Source organism: Malaclemys terrapin, chromosome 6 (genome assembly GCF_027887155.1).
Source record: "Malaclemys terrapin pileata isolate rMalTer1 chromosome 6, rMalTer1.hap1, whole genome shotgun sequence".
Lineage (NCBI taxonomy): Eukaryota > Metazoa > Chordata > Testudines > Emydidae > Malaclemys > Malaclemys terrapin.
The window spans coordinates 92,865,087-92,883,347 of record NC_071510.1 but is presented as its reverse complement, the minus strand read 5'-3'; the positions used below and the strand labels follow the sequence as shown (position 1 = coordinate 92,883,347).

The following is an 18,261-nucleotide window of genomic DNA, read 5'->3' as shown; positions in this document are numbered from 1 at the left end:
CCGCTGCCAGTCTGGGGAGCCGGCAGCACTCTGCCTGCTGCCGGTCTGGGGTTCCGGCTGCCGGCCCCTTGCCAGTCGGGGTCCCAGCCGCCAGCCCTGCTCAGCCTCCTGCCGTCCTGGGTGAGCAGAACCCCAGGCTGGAAGGGAGTCAAGAGGGGCGGGCGGCCAGGATCCCGGCTGGCAGGAGCTGGCGGCCAGAACCCCAGACCGGCAGTGGGCTGAGCGGGGCTGGTGGCTGGAATCCCAGACAAGGATCCCAGGCCCTGCTCAGCTCACTGCTGGCCTGGGCTGAGCAGGCTGAGTGGGGCTGGTGGTCAGGACCTCAGACTAGCAGTGGGCTGAGCGGGGCCGGTACCTCAGACTGGCAGCGGGCTGAGCGGCTCAATCTGCTGCCGGTCTGAGGTCCCGGCCGCTGGCACTACTCAGCCCACTGCCAGCTTGGGGTTCCATTCACCCAGACCGGCAGCGGGCTGAGTAGGGCCGGTAGCCGGAACCCCAGACCGGCAGCAGGCTGAGTGCTGCAGGCATCCCAGACTGGCAGCGGACTGAGCCACTGAGCCCCCTGCTGGCCCCGCTCAGCCCGCTGCCGGCTGGGTGAATGGAACCCCAGGCCGGCAGCGGGCTGAGCGGCTCAGCCCGCCATCGCTCTGGGGTTCTGGCCGCCGGCTCCTGCCACCTGGGGTCTCAGCCGCCGGCCTGCTCAGCCCACTGCCAGCCTGGGGTTCCTTGGGGGTCCCCAGGCCAGCAGTGGGCACTGAGTGGGGCCGGTGGCCGGGACCCCGGCTGGCAACGGGGCAGCAAACGGAACCCCAGAGCGGCAGTGGGCTGAGCCGCTCAGCCCGCCACCGCGTGCCATCAAAAATCAGCTCACGTGCCACCTTTGGCACGTGTGCCATAGGTTGCCGATCCCCGCTCTATGCTGAAATCTGGTATCTAGAATATCTAGGCATTGGACTTCTTTAAATAAGTATCTTCACTTAGGAGCGATGTCTCTAGGCACATGAGTAGTCCCACTGACCTCCACGTATTGTATGTATTGCAGGATTGGGCCCTGAAGAAGTAATTGCCAAATGTCAGCAAAGGCCCATGGCATGTTTTACAGCTTTGTCATTGTCTGGTGACTAACTACCAGAATAAATAGCACTTACACAGTATGTTTCAGTAGTCAGTACTCTTAGCTTGTTGGGGAATCAGTAGATAACGTCTCCTGCTTTCCTTACCATGTGAAGGATTCTGAATGTCAAAGTGCAGTGACTCATTGACTCTCTGGAGAATAATCAGTGACTTGGACTGGGCTTCATACTGAATACCATGAAACTTGACTGAGGTATGTGCACAATCTCTCTGTGATTGCCCAGTCATATGGCACTGTTCCTTTGGGATTAAAATGGGAAGGCTCCTTCCTAATGCTGCTATGCTCTATTTGCCTAAAGGTTGCCCATGTTAGTGGATAGTAAAGTGCAGGACATTGTCATGATAGAAAATATTTGAGACTACAGAGGAACAGGTATATGCTCTGCCATGCTAGTCAAACACTGTTCACCAAATTCTCTGACACAGTGTATATAAATTAGAGGCTTGCCTCATTATCCTCATTACTGAGCTACTTGCATGCATAGATGATTCTGCATGACTGGATAAATTGTTGGCATGAAATTTCCTTTCTCCTCTTTCAAGCTATTGCTCTGTATGGTGTTAAATTACTCTACATATTTGTCTGAGGTTCCTGTAATCTACTTTGGTCTAAACATGTTCTAATAGGTAATCCCTGGCAGCTGCATTTTTTGTTAAATTTGTCTCCGTTTGGAAAATTAAATATAAATGTTGGGAGGAAACTGCCTCCCAACAATTTTAAAGCTAGAAATGGTTTAAAAACTGAATTTTTGTTTTGTTTTCAGAGCTGTTTTAAGTTTATGGAAGTAAGAGTATTATATAAGTAATGCTGTGTTGGTATTTCCTTTTAACCATAATGTTTATTACCCCTAAGCTGTAAGTGATTGCATAATAACTTACAACCAGTATATACCACATAGAAGTATTCTAACCAAATTTTAATTATACTTAAAACTGATGTTTCTAAACTAGTATCATACTAACTTTGAGATTTTTCATCACTGACAAGTTGCATTCACCAAATTACAAAATATCTCTTTAGAGCCTACGCACTTGCTGTCATAAGAGGTCGAAATTTTCAATCTTCTCCAACTGAAATCAGCTGCTGACTAGTACTGTTAGGTACTTATTAGGTTCTAAATTTCATCTGAAAACTAAATAAGTAGGGAATTCCTAACATTGACAAGTACTGCCCAGAACACAAGGAACAATGGTTAAATGAGCTTTAGTCTGATTATGCTAGATCTTCTATCTTGAAGATTTAGAAACCTTAAGAAGTAACTCTTTAAATGTAATATCATATAAAAGCAAAATTACCCATTGATCTATGCATAGTGTGTCTGTCTCTCCTGGATTAAAAGAGCTATAATATTCTCTTTATAATACAAAATTGTTTCAACAACTGATAGCATCAAGTTGTGCTCAGGTGGAATTTTGGAAGAGAAATGAACCCTCTGATAATATTTTACGGGTCAGAGTATGGGATATTCTCATAAAGAAAAGCTCATGGATGGTCTGAGACATTGCACATAAGTGTTTGGAGGAGCAGGGTCTTAGATTGCAAGTCCCTTATGGCAAGAGCATCTATTAAATGTACATAATTCATTTTGAGAGACATCACTCAATTTGTCTCAGAGGTACTTATGTTTCACATAACTTTAGCACTGCCTTACTTTTATTGATTATTTTTGTTAAAAATAAAGAATTATTATGAAGTTATAGGATTTATTTACACTATAGTAATGAATCCCACTGCATTTGAAGTTTCCTGAAGCTAGAATCATTCTAAACAGTGTCTTGGTATTTATAGCCCTTTTAAATCCCTAGAATAACGTTGGTATTTTCTTAATTTGTATATATAGTTTTATCTTGTCTAATAAAACATCATGAGGAGCTGTAGGGTAACTATTTTCTTTTAATCTGGGGCTACATTGTTTGATTTGGGATGGCTAATACCATAAATAAAACAAAATTTTACACTGAAACTAAAACTGACTATACTAGATGTTTCAGAGTAGCAGCCGTGTTAGTCTGTATCCGCAAAAAGAACAGGAGAACTTGTGGCACCTTAGAGACTAACAAATTTATTAGAGCATAAGCTTTCGTGGGCTACTGCCCACTTCTTCGGATGCATCGAAAGCTTATGCTCTAATAAATTTGTTAGTCTCTAAGGTGCCACAAGTACTCCTGTTCTTTATACTAGATGTTGTATGGGACCAACAGCCACAGGGAATTTCCCACACCCATCTATTATTCCAGCTGCATTAGTAGATGCATTAGGCAATTCACAACAAACATTGCTAAAGAGTAATCTGCACTAAACAAGGGGTATGGTAATCTCATGCATAAGGCAAGTGCCTGAAAGAATTCATGGAGGGAAAAAAAGGAGGACATCACTGGGAAATTACCATCTTGTGATAACATTACTTAAGATAAAGATGCATTGCTGGATATTGGGTAGGAACTCTCAACAGTTCACATGGGATGAGAAACTTGTCTACAGGTACCACTGTAGTGACACTATGCTGATGAGTCAAGAGGTACTTTGATTCAAAGTCTCTATTTTTAACTTTGGGGGGCCGAAGTTTGTCACAGTTGATTCTAGCCCAAAGGTGAGTTGTTTTGAAGAAAATGACTTATATGAGCACCAGAAAATGATAGTGGTTTCAAGGTTTGGAAAAATATGTAAGACCTCTTCCGACTCTGATGGTTCCAATGCTTTTATTTAAAAGTTTAAAATTTGGCATAGTTGTTCTCAATTAGGTATGTGTGCTTTATTAAACTGAGGAGGGGATTATCTGAGAAAAATATAGGAGCAATAAGTGAGTGAAAGTAGTCTAATGCATTATTGTTCTAATAAAAGTGTACGAGTTTCTATATTTGGATAATTGAACATGATAGAAAAATATTTAATTCCCATATATATGAAAATAGTCAAATAAACATTTGAAGGCATAGTCAAACTTATGTGCATTTATTTAAATATGATCATCTGCACTTAATTCTCAACTAAACTACTCTCACCCATAACCTGTCAGTGAACTGAATGGTAACAGTAATGCTCTTTGAACTGAAGTGGTAATTGATCTAATGATCAATCTCAGGGGAATGGCAATGGTATATAGAACTTTTCACTTCTAGGGGCCTGTCTTCATGTACAGTGCTACAGGACTGCACCTGCCTGTAGCGCTTTAGTGAAGATGCTATCATGCTGATGGAAGAGCTTCTCCCATTGGTATAGTTAAACCACCTCCGCAAGAGGGGTAGTCATGTCCATACCCACACCCCGATCCACATGATTTTTCTCACACCCCTGAGCAACGTAGTTATACCAGCATACGTCTTTAGTCATGGAGATATGGCATAGGTGTGTGCTGAAATCAGGTGTAGGTTGTTAGCGACCAGAAATCATTATTATCTGATGGCTGTTCAGTACCCTACATAAAGAGTTTGGGTTTAGTCCCGTTCTTAATGGGCACATATTAATATACAGAATCACCATTCCTACTGGCACATTTGCTTGCAGTCCCACTGGAGTGGCCAAGGATTAAATGGGCATGAAAACATGATCCTTAGAAGTGGTCCCTTCAGAACATGATTAAGGAACATAAGGTGACCAGCACGTGGAACTCTGCCCTGCTGCTACTAGTGCAGTGTCCTGTGGCTTAGCAGAACTTCAGACTCCAGAATTGTCAATCTGGCATTTTACATAAGCAACAGATTCACTGAAACATTTAAAAACAACTAAGGATACAAAATGCAAAAACAGTTACTACCACATATTGTTGAGATTTAACATACACAGATGAATAAATCATGTGACACACAACAAATCTGCTAGCCACATTTCACATATGCTTACATGTTATGAAACATTAAAGTTAATAGCACATTCAGCAAAATGCTACTTATGTAGAAAGGGATCAAATATTTCAGTGGGAAATACTACTCTGAATTTCCTAGCTTTGTGTGCAACATCCCAACTATAACATGGTACTATTATTAGCATTTAAGTCCTCTAAAAGAACACACAAACACTTATTTTTTATATCTTTTGGAAACTCCCCAGGTGGCACTGTGCCCTATTCACCCTACTCCCCCATAAAAATACTGGAGGTAAATGGTACATTGGAGTGATAACTAACAAGGTTGTTATGAATGCAAGAGAACAAAAGCCTGGCATAGGACTGACTGTAATATGTACAATTAATAAATTATGATGCTGAGCTGCTTACACCTAAGGAAACAACTGTCATTGCAGAATCCAGATTGAGTTTGTCTAAACAACTGACACCTTTCCTTAAAAAGAAAAATGAGCCACCGCACCCTTCATTGCATTAACTCTGCCAAAAAGAAGCAGAATAAAGTAGTTACACCTTTACCCTAGAAAAAACAGACAGCGAAACCACGTGGCGATTGCTTAACGAGGAAGAAAAAGGGCACCAACAACTAAGAGCTGTAGCTTTTTTATACACAGAGAACTGTAGCGTGCTAAAGGCTGCAGCTGCTGCAACATTTGGGGTGTAACGAGAGAAACGCGAACGTTAAACTGACCTAGGTCAAGCCTTTTCTCGGCTACTTTATTCCCATTTCCCTCCCCCTCCTCCTCTCTCTCTCCTACCTTTTCGTGCACTGCTGCCACTTCCCCACACCCTCCCTCTTCCCCTACCCCCGCCCTCGTGTGTTCCTCGCTCTCCCACTTCCCTGTTTCACGCAACGCAACTTGCTGAGGCCTCGCTCGCGGAGCGCAGTGATTGGCTGGGGATGGCCGCCCCTCTCAAGGCTCTGGCTCCGGATTGGCTGTGACCCGCCGCCCGCACTCAGCTTCAGACTTGTTGTCTGGTTCTGGGGTGAGGCAGGCGGGTTCTCCCCTAGCGGCCAGGGGGAGGGAGTGTGAGAGAGAGGCGCGTCCGCCCTTCCCTCACGGCGGCGCTGCAGAGTCTCCCCCTGGCTGGGCGGCGGTGCTGCCGCCTTGTGTATCGCGGGCACCCTTGGCTGCGGCGTGGGCGGGACGTGGCTCGGCTACTCGCGGCTCCCCCTGCAGCCGGCCGGGCGCGGGGAGCGGGGAGCGGGCAGAGGAAGGGGCAGGTGAGGAAGGAGCTTTTCGTTCTTCGCCTCGCGCCCCTGGCGGCGGTTGGCGGCGCGGGGCGGGCGGGGCCGGGCTGCATGCGGCAGTCGCTATAGGACAATAAGCGGGCGGGGCGGGGCGGGTTCGGCGCGCCGAGCTGGCCTAGAGCGGGGAGGAGGCAGCCTGGGCCGGGCGGCAAGGGGTGGCGGCGGAGCGAGCCGGGTGCGGGGGGCTGCTGGGTGGACGCTGCGGACTCGCTGTCTGTGGCTGTGCCCAGGGCAGGAAGTGACTCTTCAGCGCCGCGGCCGGGGGACTGGGACTCGCTTGGGATCGGCCAGCCACTGTAACTGGGATCGGGGGTGCCGAGAAGCCGGCGCTGCTTCCCCCCGCCCCAGACTTGCCTCCCGGCCGAAAGCGGCTGCATCCGCTCGGCCCACGGGAAGAAAACTTGGTTGGATTTAAAATTTTTCCTTGGGGTAGAAAGGAGCCCCGCTGGCGTGGGGTGAAGCTTATTGAGACCGCGGCGATCAAAGGTAAGCGGTGCGGAGGAGGTTTGGTGAAGAAGCCTTGCGCCGAGGGGAGGGGAAAGGAAGGAGCTGGCGTTTCATTCTGATATCCTGTTTTTGGCCTTTATTTTTCTTGGTGGGCTGTGTTGTCTGCCTGAAATAAGCCCGAGTCTCCTTTTGTCTCTTCCAATGCTATTTGTGTGAGTGGGATCGTTATTTCCATGGAGGTTGCAACAAGAATCTGGTGGGATCGAAAGTTTTTAAGCTCCTCAAACACAGAAGTTTCTTTGTTCAGCAGGATGAAGTATTGAAGTGAAACTGCCTGGTTATGCGTTTGTGCTTTTTTTTTAAATCGTTCTCTTCAGAAATAGTTACTAAGCCTGGCAGCTTAGTTCCCTTATTTGCAAATAAGCACTTCCAAAGGGTGCTACTCTTTCTTTTCTACTTAAAAGAAGTCCAGGTTTTGGAGATCACTATATTTACTATTTTTCCTTACTCTTTCAGGGGTGTTGGTTCCTTTCCTCTGGCCATCTGATATGTGAACCCTTTCAAAAGAACTATTGGTCTTTATTTGTAAAAAAATTGTTTACTTAGTCCTTTGTAAATAAGGTTGCATTACTTTTCTTCTGCTCTTCAGAATGAAGAGTTTGGCTACCTATTTAATTGGAGAGGAGTTAGTTTGTTTAATTTTATCTTAATATCTGGGGGAGGATAACTAACACTTCTCCTTACAATAGAAATTGCCTTTTTTTCATATGCAGGAAATATGCTCTAAATTTGGAAGCTGTAGAAGATTATCCTGATAACATCTATGTAGACAAAAGAATGGTAAATAGCATACTTTAATATGAGTAACTGTGAGGACTGATTCTAAAAATTCATATGGTATAATTTTGGTTAAAAAGTTGGTGACTACAATTTAGTTTTCATTGCTTTAGATACGACTTCTCATCAAAATATGTTGCAGGGGTCAGAAAATGCACAAGCTCAATTCAATGTGGTATCCTTAACAAGATGTTTGCAGTATTGCATAATTGTGACTACTACAAGTTACTTTGTGTCTTGACTTACTGCATTAAACAAAAAACATTTAACAAAGTTTCTACAAGCTGTATCACAGTTTGGTTTAAGATGCTTCAAAAAGGCAATTACCAGATGTTGATTACGTTGGGGTTCCAAAACTACCTGTGCTGAGAGAGACCTCCCTCCTGCATTTATGTAGAAAATCATTCAAGTATTGTATATCTTTGCAAATAATGCATTAAAGGCCATAACTTGGGACTGGTTTGTGTTCCCCTTGGTAGAAGACAGTCTAAATTCTTGTCCTTGTGTAACAAATTGGAGGGTGGTGTGTTTTCAGTTATGCTGATTGTATATGGTGTCTGATCAGTCTGGTATAGAAACATGGAACTGGCATGTCTGAGAAGCATGTGCACCTGACAGTCAAATAAGTTCACCTTTGTGTGAACCTTTTATACTTACTGTATCTGTCTGTTTTTCAAGAAAGTAAAATACCTAATGACCCAGATCAGATAAATAACAATAGGCAGTTTTGTGTAGATATGAAACAATTATTTATCTAGCACAAACTGGTTTAGTAATATTAGTCTTTAGTGGAAAAATGACAAATTTGTATTGATATAAAATAGCTTTTTCAAGTGATAAAGTACAAGTGATCGGTTTTACAATTTATAGACTTCACGGGCAACAGAAAAGGTTATTCTTGGGCATCTGAAAGAACTAAACAAAATAGATGACATTGAACTTCATTTTCCTTATATGGTTTATGCTTGGCAGTAAAGCAATGAAGTATAAACAGAGTAATCCTTTTACAAAGAACGATCACTTTGCAAAGCAGTGCTTCATTCCCAATAATGACTAGGTTCTACAGGGGGAAAAAAAATGTAGTAACGCGTGACAAATTTAGTTGTAAACCACTGTATTCCTAATGGATGCAATTTTGTTTCTTTTCAGACCTTTTGTTTTTCTGATGATGCACTAGGTATTTTTCAGTGCCATGTAGAAGAAAGGATCCTTGTATTTGGGGCTGCAACTTTTTAAACTACAGTTTTGTCACTATGGCAGCTACAAGGCCCTTCTTAAATGACAAAAGTGCAGTTCACTGCACCTTACAGCTAGTAGTTGACACAGAATGGCATTAATTTCATTAACATAGTTTAGTATGTATTAGAGAACTTATTCTTTTTTGCAGCCAACAGTGTTTGAGACTAAAAAATTACATGGTAGTCAAATCTTTAAATTGTAATTTTTGATCAATTCATTTTATAAAATGTTAAACCTGCTGGTAAGTAGGTTGTGTGACTGTGTATATATGCTATATATGGTGCTGTTTCAATCAATGTCTTAAAAATGTGTTTGGTATCTTATTGAAATCTTTTAACTTGGTGTGCTACTGCCACTTTATGAACATAAGACTTAATGTAACACTTTCCCCCCACCTCAGTTGAGTTAAATATGTACAAACAAATATTGTCTTGTAACATAGCTACTTAAAATGAAAATATCAAAAATACAATTGTAGTGGTGTACAAAATCCAGTTGAGGGTAGCAGAATAGCCACAAGAACATCACTATTCATATGTGTAGATACTTTAGTTATTTAAGTAGATATGTACAAATACTGTCTAATAACATATCAAGTTCAAATAAAGTTGACTTAGGGACTTTTAGGGATGAAGAGCTATTAGCAATTTTTATTCAAGTGTTCATAAAATGGTGTGCGAAAGTAAATGTATGGGTTTTTTTTTCTTTAATGGCATTCATGCATAGTGTATGGCTTTAAGGTAAATGGCAATATTGAACTTTTCCCATGGGTTTAGAATATAGTTAATACTTTTTTAGCATGTTAGGGGAAGTTTGATATGATTACTTCCACTCGGTTTAATGTAAATGAATTTTTTTCACCTTTACAACTTTATACCATTATTAGTTTACCTTCTTCCTTCTGAAAGTGAAATACTTCAGAAGAGAAAAGATCCCTCTATTCAGAATGATGGGCATGCTTCTATTATTTTAGGGTTGCTTATCAATCTCTTGTGGCATTTTTGAGAATATGAACATTTATGATGATATCAAGTGTAGGCTCTTCAGTGAGGTTTCCCTTCTGGAATAAACTACTATTTTTGAAGGAAGGTTTGACAGTTTTGGGAGGGAAAGCTTTTCTTATTGACCTGAAAATAGCTCATGCCCATGAGAGCATACTACTGTTTGGTACAGGCAGCTAACAGGTGCTTACAGGTGACATTTTTGATTAAAATATGCTTTGGGTGGAAATTGCTATAAACACAGAGGGTCAGATGGAGTAATGTTGATGTTTTTGCATGGTTAAAACAGTTGAATTGCTGTACAAGTGATGATGATACTTGTCACAATAGAATGTAAATATTCAAACACAAGCAGTGTGTTCATCATTTTATTTATAAAATGTATTCTAAATGATTCTTAATTATTATTTTGTAGTATTTTTGGGATATCCTTTATCTCTATTTTTGTGCAGTGTTTTTGCTTAGCAGTTACCTACTATTCAACAATGTAAAATGTTTGTTTTACAATCCTTGAGCTTTTAATATAGCTGGTTTTAGCACTGTTGCTCTTCACTTAATTTCTTGTATGGTTTTATTTTTTCTGGAGGTTGTGCAGAGGAATGATATTTCAGCACTGAGTTGGTGTTTGCATTTTGCAGATATAGGATGTGTCCAAGGCTTTGTACAATTGAGAGAGAGGTCTAAATGGAACCAAACTTTGTTTTAACCCTAACAGAACCGTACTTCAATTATGTTGGAGGACATCAGCATTGTAACTGGTTCTCAAATAAGCAAACTAGGATAATGTGATCTAGATTATAAGTAACTTAATGTGAGTGCACAACTGGTTGAAAGACCATGCTGAAACAGTAATTAACAATGGTTCACCATCAAACCGAGAAGGCATATCCTAATGCAATCCTGCAGGAGTCAGTCCTGGGTCTGATAGTATTCAATGTTTTCATTAATAACTTGGATAATGGAGTGGAGAGTGTGTTCATAAATTTGTGGATGATACCAAGCTGGCAGGGGTTGAAAGCACTTGGAGGGCAGGATTAGAATTCAAAACAACCTTGGAAAATTCAAGCCAGATGAAATTCAGTAGACAGGCTGAAGCTACTTTTCTTAGGAAGGAAAAATGCACAACTACAAAATGGGGAATGACTGACCAGGCAGTAGTACTGTAGAAAAGAATATGGTGGTGATAGTGGATCACAAATTGAATGAGCCAACAATGTGAAGCATATACGACCAGCTAAAAAGGCTGGTGGTATACTAACAAGAGTGTTGTCTGGATGACATGGGAAGTAGTAGTCCTGCTCTACTCAGCATTGGTTAGACTTAGTTGGAGTACTGTGGCCAGTTCTGTGTGCCACACTTTAGAATGATGTGGTCAGACTAGAGGAAGACCAGAAGAGAGTAGCAAATTTTTTTTAGAAAAACTGACTTATGAGGAAGGGCTTAAAAAAAAAAAACCAAAAACTGGGCATGTTTAGTGTTGAGTAAAGAAGGCTGTTGGGGGACCTCATAAGTCTTCAGATACGTTAAAGGCTGTTATAAAGAGGATGATGATCAATTCCTCTCTTATGCCTACTGAGACTGCTTAATCTGCAGCAAGAGAGATTTAGGTTAGGTATCAGAAAAAACATTCTAACAGAAAGGGTTGTTAAATACTGGATTTGGCTTCCAAGGGAGGTTGTAAAATCCCCATGAGTGGAGGCTTTGCCTAACCTGTAGGGGATGGTCTAGGTATACTTGATCCAGCCTCAGTGCAGGGTGCTGGACTATCTTGAGGACTCTTCCAGCTAAGGCTGTCAAGCGATTTTTTTTTTTTTTTAAATCATGATTAATCAGTTTTAATTGCACTGTTAATAATAGAATACCATTTTTTAAAGTATTTTGGGATGTTTTTGTACATTTTCAAATACATTGATTTCAATTAAAACACAGAATACAAAGTGTACAGTGCTCACTTTATATTTTTGATTACAAATATTTGCACTGTAAAAACAAACAAAAGAAATAGTATTTTTCAATTCATCTATCCAAGTACTGTAATGGAATCTCTTTATCGTGAAAGTGCAACTTACAAATGTAGAATTTTTTTTTACATAACTAAACTCAAAAATAAAACCATGCAAAACTTTAGAGATTACAAGTTCACTCAGGTGTGGTGTGGAACATTCTTTCAGATGTCTTAAAAAAGCAACACTATGATGCGGAAACTATAGAACCTGAACCACCAAAAAAGAAAATCAATTTTCTGTTGTTGGCATCTGACCCGTCATCAGCACGGAAGCATATCCTCTAGAATGATGGTTGAAGCATGAAAGGGCATATGAATGTTTAGTATATCTGGCATGTAAATATCTTGTAATGCTGGTACAAAAGTGCGATGAGAACATCTGTTCTCACTTTCAGGTGATATTGTAAATACGAAGTGGGCAGCATTATGTCCCGTAAATGTAAACAAACATGTTTGTCTTAGTGATTGGCTGAACAAGAAGTAGGACTGAGTGGACTCGTAGGCTCTAAAGTTTTACATTATTTTATTTTTGAGTTTAGTTATGTACTTTGTATTCTGTGTTGTAATTGAAATCAATATATTTGAAAATGTAGAAAAATGTCCAAAAACATTTCTAATAAATTTCAGTTGATATTCTGTTGTTTAACAATGCGAATAAAACTGATTAATCACAATGTTTTTAACTGAGTTAATTTGTTTTGAGTTACTAGCTTGTGTTAACTGCGATTGATAGCCCTATTTCCTACATTCATCTGATTCTATCATTAGCCATAATCTTATCTTGTCCTTTTTTTTTTTTTTTGCAAACAGGTTCCCCTGTAAGTGTAGGCCTACAAAAACAATTCAGCTTTTGTGGGAGAAAGCTGTTTATTTTGGAATAATCTGTATTTAAAAAGTTAGAAATCCCATCCATCAATTAAAAGAAAAATAGGGTACAATCTCTACCTTTACTTTCCTGTCAAGTTTTGTGGTTTTATAACCACACTTACACATTCCCTGATGTTGTACAAAAGCCTCTTGGGAGCGGGGGAACAGCAATATTGGCTATACACAGAGTTGTGTCAAATGCACAAAGGAAATATGGGGACGGAGGAATAAAAATTTATTCTCTAATTCCATTCAGTTTTTTTAGGTGCATCTTGTAATAGTAGAAGGTAAAAGCGACTGTCATACAGCAGGTGCTGAGTCTGGGGTGTGGTCTTAAATGGATTTCCTTTCCCCTCCCATGCCAGAACTTCCTCCAGCATAGAATATTCCCCGTGCTGATGTAGAGCCATCATAATGGAGCTATGCCACCACATCTTGTAACCGCTGTCATACCTGTTTGCCAGGGGTGAGGGAGGAAATGTCCTGAGTGCTATGTGCTTTGGTTATTCTGGAATGCCAGACAGCACCATAGGGAACAGTTGCAGAGAGCACAAGTGGAATTTAACTGCTAGAAACCCCCAGAAAGGAAATGCATTAAAAACATCTCTACTGAGCGCGCGCGTGCTCTCTCTCTCATTTATTTTTTTATTTTATTTTAGGTCAAATTACCTGTTTGAAGCAGACACTCAGGCTATATTTGTCTTTCTGCAGACTGTTAGGTGAACTTTGTACCCGCACACACTGAGCGCTAGCATTAGTTTTAGTAACTGAAGTGGTTGTAATCTCCCTAAACATTGCAAGTCATTGATATTAAAAATTCCTTTAATATTATCTCTCCCAAATCAGTTTTGTCCTCATTTGAAGAGGTCATCATCAGAATTCATGCTCTTAAAGATCAGCTCTCCAGTGTGAAACAGGTTATAAAAAAAAAAGTCAAGAGCTTAGAGTATCCCTACAGATTGCTATAGAGGAATGGCATAAGAGTCAGTCTTTCTGTTTGTCATCATGTGCCTGCCTCTGGAACCTTCCCATCAGTTCTTTCTTGACCACAGTCAATGTTGGAGCTTTCTACGGGAGCTGTGTGTCTCTAATCTCTGCTCTAGCATTCTCTGATATCCTTTATTGTGCCACACATTCTAGCAAGGGAAAATTTTATTAAAATTATTGGGTGCTTATCTCAGTGCTTTGGCCCACCTTTCTAGTAATGTTTTTAGCACCTATTTTTCAGCACTGCAGTGTGTTAGTCCTTAGCCTTTTGGGTGTGTATTTCAGGAGTTAAGTAGTTTTGTGGTGCTTTGATGCTTACCCAAGGTGCTCTCACACATGCTTGTTGTATCATTTATTTCAGGAAGTTGTTCTTTCCTTCTGAGGGACTAAGAAACTGAGACTGCTCAATTGCTTCAGGTCATGTCCATACAGCAAAACAACATCTGTAACAGACTAACACACACTGCATCATTTGTTTGTGTCAGATTTGGCAGCTGCTGTCACTCTGACTATTGAGACAACATGGGGAATGCCTCTAAACCCTCTTTGAGGCACCTCAGGGGGATTCTCATGAGGCTGCTCGGAGTTGTTTATAGGGCTTATCCTTGAAAAAATAGCCAGAGTTGACCAAGAAAGACAGTTAATTGCTTGAACTTTGGGTTGGTACAAATCTAGCTTCCTTGGTAGACCTGGAGGGATAGCCTTACTACCGAAGTATTTTACGTTGTCTCCATTTAAGCCAAATGCTTTGCCAAACCTTGGCACTTCAAATGGATGGTACTGTGCTTCAGCTTACCTTGGCATCTGGTCCGGTACCCATTAAGTCAGTGAAAAGACTCCCGTTCCCACTGAAGTTAATGGGATCAGGCCTCTGAGATGGACCCTTGATGGAAGAAGCTAAGATAGGAAGTATCAGGAGAGCCAGTGGGATGCGTTGCTGTCAAACCCCTCAACTTCAGGAAGTTTCACAAAAAGGTTTATGGAATTCCCCAGGAATTTGTTCTTGTGCAAGGAATAAAAATGATTCAGAAGACATAGTGTATGATCAGTGATCGAGCTAAATTGTTCCTGATACACGATGAGGTTGCTTTGAAGGGTTAACGCTGACTGGGGAGTGCTAGGAACTCTCGTTGCAATTAGAACACACTTTATGCCAAGTTTAGTGCCTATATACCAGGAGCAGACTCTCAGCAAATTGTTCAGTTTTAGCACTGGTGCTTCTTGTCTTACAAGTATTAGTAAGGCAACTATTTGTGCTTCCTGGGGTGCGTACTGCTTTCCTGCCCCCATCCTTCAATTGTTTAGGCGATTCCAGATATTTGGGGAGGGAAGGCTGGCTGAAGATAAGAATTGTGAGGGTTGCTGCCTGGAACCCAGAGAAGTTCTAGTGTAGAAAAATGTAGAAGTTAGAGTTCTGGTTGTCTTCTGAGACCCAGGACTGAGAATCCTTGTGGAGTTTATACCTTCTAAGCCGGGGTGGGCAAACTACAGGCCCCATGGCACTGCAGGGCTAAGGCAGGAGCCTGCCCTGCCCCACACTGCCCTGGGATGGCTGGCACCACGTCCATGCAGCCCCAGAGGAGGGGGGGCTCAGAGGGCTCCGCATGTTGCCCTCACCTGCAGACACCGTCCCCCGCAGCTCCCATTGGCCAGGAACGGAACCGTGGCCAATGGGAGCTTCAGGAGAGGTTCCCACAGGCGAGGGCAGCACATGAAGCCCTCTGCTTCCGCCCTCCCCCAGGAGCTGCAGGGACGTGCTGCCGGCTGCTTCCAGGAGTGGCACGGGGCCAGGGCAGGCAGAGAGCCTGCCTTAGCCCCGCTGCCACCCCGGAACCGCTCAAGGTAAGTGGCGCCGGGCTGGTGCCCACACTCCTCCTTCACTCTGCACCCCAACCCCTGCCGCACCCCTCCTGCACCCCAACCCCCTGCCATGAGCCCCCTGCTGCATTCCTCCTGTGCCCCAACCCCCTGCCCTGAGCCCCCTGCCACACCCTGCACCCCTCCTGCACCTCAACCCCCTACCCTGAGTACCCTCATACACCCCACAACCCAACCCCCTGCCCCAGCCCTAAATTCATGGCCCTGCATGCAATTTCCCCACCCACATGTGGTCCTTGGGCCAAAACGTTTGCCCACCCCTGTTCTAAGCAGTAACTTTCCTCCTTTATGTAGCAGGTCGCTGTAAAATAGAAACTACAACTAATTTAAATTACCCAGAAGATGGGAGGGAAGCTTTAACTTGGAACTTAATTGCAGGAAACATTTACATCCAAACTGATGCAATTAAACTAGTGGAAATTATAGACATTTATTTTCTTTTGAAAACTTCTATGCATATTATGGTTCTGATCCTGCAGGTATTTATGCATGTATTTAAAATTCCTCATATGCGTAAATGTTTACAGGATCGGGGCCTGTATTTTTAACTAATGATAACAATAATACCTAGCTCTTAAAATGCAGTGTTGTTGTAGCCATGTTGGTACCAGGATGGTAGAGAGACAAAGTGGACAGAAGTTGGTCCAATAAAAGATACTTCCTCATGCACTTGTGTGGCTCTTAATAGTAAGTCAGGGTGGGTTCGGTAGCATACCAATCTCATGAGGGCTTTCATGGAAAAATGCTCAAAGTACAGGATATATAATATGCAGATATAAAAATTGTATTGTTCTCTTTATCACTGCAGGACACTTTAATGGGTCACAAGCAAAGATGTTGATAAGCTGTTGCAAACAGAAGTAAGAGTAACTGCAATAAACCATCGGACTCGTTGTTTTTGCAGTAAACCAGTGGTGATTCAGAATGTTGGCCTGCCATTTAGCATTGGATTCTTATAGGAGGATATACCCAACTGAGTACTTCTAGTCACAACTTTTCTTATATGACCATAACATAGATGGTTAGAACAGGGTGTCATGTTTTGGGTCGTCTTGAATTTTTCATTTCATACTGAATATAATACATCTATGTGATCTGGAGCATCCAGTCATCCTATAATGGGTTGTTGGAATCGTGGTTCATCAGCTGGCTATAAGGAGGGTCTTTAAGTAAAAGAGAGTGACACATACTCAGTAGGACTTGCTTTAGACTAGTGTTCACCTCCTTTTCCCCTAAACAACTATTCCATTTATTCTTTTTATTGGGTAGAGTATTCAAAACAAACATACCAAAACCCAGAATTCTTTTTGGAGGTCTTTCTCCTCTTCCTCTTCTCCCCCCACCTCGGCCCCCCCCCCCCAATCTGCTTTACAGTGATAGAAAAGAATACTTTTTAATATCTTGTTCTGCAGGAGGTTAATAGGAAGGAATATGTATTGAAAACACTGTGTGGATCTCTTAAGTTTTCTAGTTACAGAATGTTAAAATGTCACTGCTTTAGTGTTTCAGTTTTAAAAGGAAAAAAATATATAGACCAAAGAACCCTGAACTTGGAGTCTGATAGACAAGATGAGAAATGTAAATACAGGAGAAATAGCTAAAGGATTGTTCAGTTATCTCTTTCTCTAGTACATTACCCTTTTGCATAATTCATTGAACAAAGGCAGTTTTGAATGGTTCTTTTGGTTAACTATCATGGAATCATGCATTCAGAATTATTTTAAAGTAGAAAATCCTGCTTTTTCTCAGGATTGTTCCTAACACAAACTTTTTCAGTTCATAAGCATATAGAACCAAATTTTATTCTGAAACAATAGAACATAAAAAAAAATGGAACTATTAGAAAAGCCAAATAGCTCTTGGAACTGCAGAGAAGCTAGCTACCTAATCCTTCCCTTCCTCAATCTGTCCCAAAAGAGCTGAGCTGCAACGTTACCAGCAACCAGAATAATGGTCCCAGCTTTGTCCTGAACTGAAACACATTGGCATAGGCCCACTGAGCCAGCACCACCTCATTCCTGTCTGTCTCTGTTACCCTTCGATTTGTGTGTACCTTGTTGCATTCTCCTACTACTTCTAAGGAAAATAACATTTGTGCTACTGCATTTATTTTCCTTAGAAGTGTGAAACTGCTGAGACTCGTGCAATTCATACTGTTTCTGTTGGAGATATGTGGTGAAATAGGAATATTATTCTATAGGATTTTTCCTGCTTTAACCTTAAACAGGAGAGGAGAAATATGGAATTCCTGGGATCCTGTGCCAAATCCTCTATCTCAGGGGTCGGCAACCTTTCAGAAGTGGTGTGCCGACTCTTCATTTATTCACTCTTAATTTAAGGTTTCACGTGCCGGTAATACATTTTAACGTTTTTAGAAGGTCTCTTTCTCTAAGTCTATAATCTATAACAAAACTATCATTGTATGTAAAGCAAATAAGTTTTTTAAAATGTTTAAGAAGCTTCATTTAAAATTAAATTAAAATGCAGAGCCCCCCAGACCGGTGGCCAGGACTCGGGCAGTATGAGTGCCACTGAAAATTAGCTCGCATGCTGCCTTCGGCACACGTGCCATAGGTTGCCTACCCCTGCTCTATCTTCTCTCTGACCTTAGATTTAAGGAATAATGATGATTGGTGATATTGCGGTAGCAGGCAATGGCATCCTGAGTTAAGGATTATGCCCTCATTGCTGGAGAAAGTGGAAGGAAGTAGTGGGATGGTTGCGAGTTTGTTAAACACTCTTCTGCCTTCCTCCCCATTCACTTCAGTAGTG

General features: G+C 41.8%; 1 protein-coding gene across 5 annotated transcripts in view; it reads left to right on the top strand.

The window, feature by feature from the left end:
- The first annotated feature begins 6,012 nt into the window (after positions 1-6,012).
- Positions 6,013-18,261, top strand: part of ERBIN (erbb2 interacting protein) — a 243,832-nt gene continuing 231,583 nt past the window's right edge. For 2 of the 5 annotated variants that reach the window (XM_054031409.1, XM_054031405.1), the window contains exon 1: positions 6,371-6,714. The gene's annotated coding sequence lies outside the window, so the exon portion shown is untranslated. Of the gene's footprint in view, positions 6,202-6,370; positions 6,715-7,467; positions 7,516-8,929; positions 8,993-18,261 lie in introns of those variants that run through there. The other 3 variants (XM_054031406.1, XM_054031407.1, XM_054031408.1) reach the window with 3 other exon arrangements.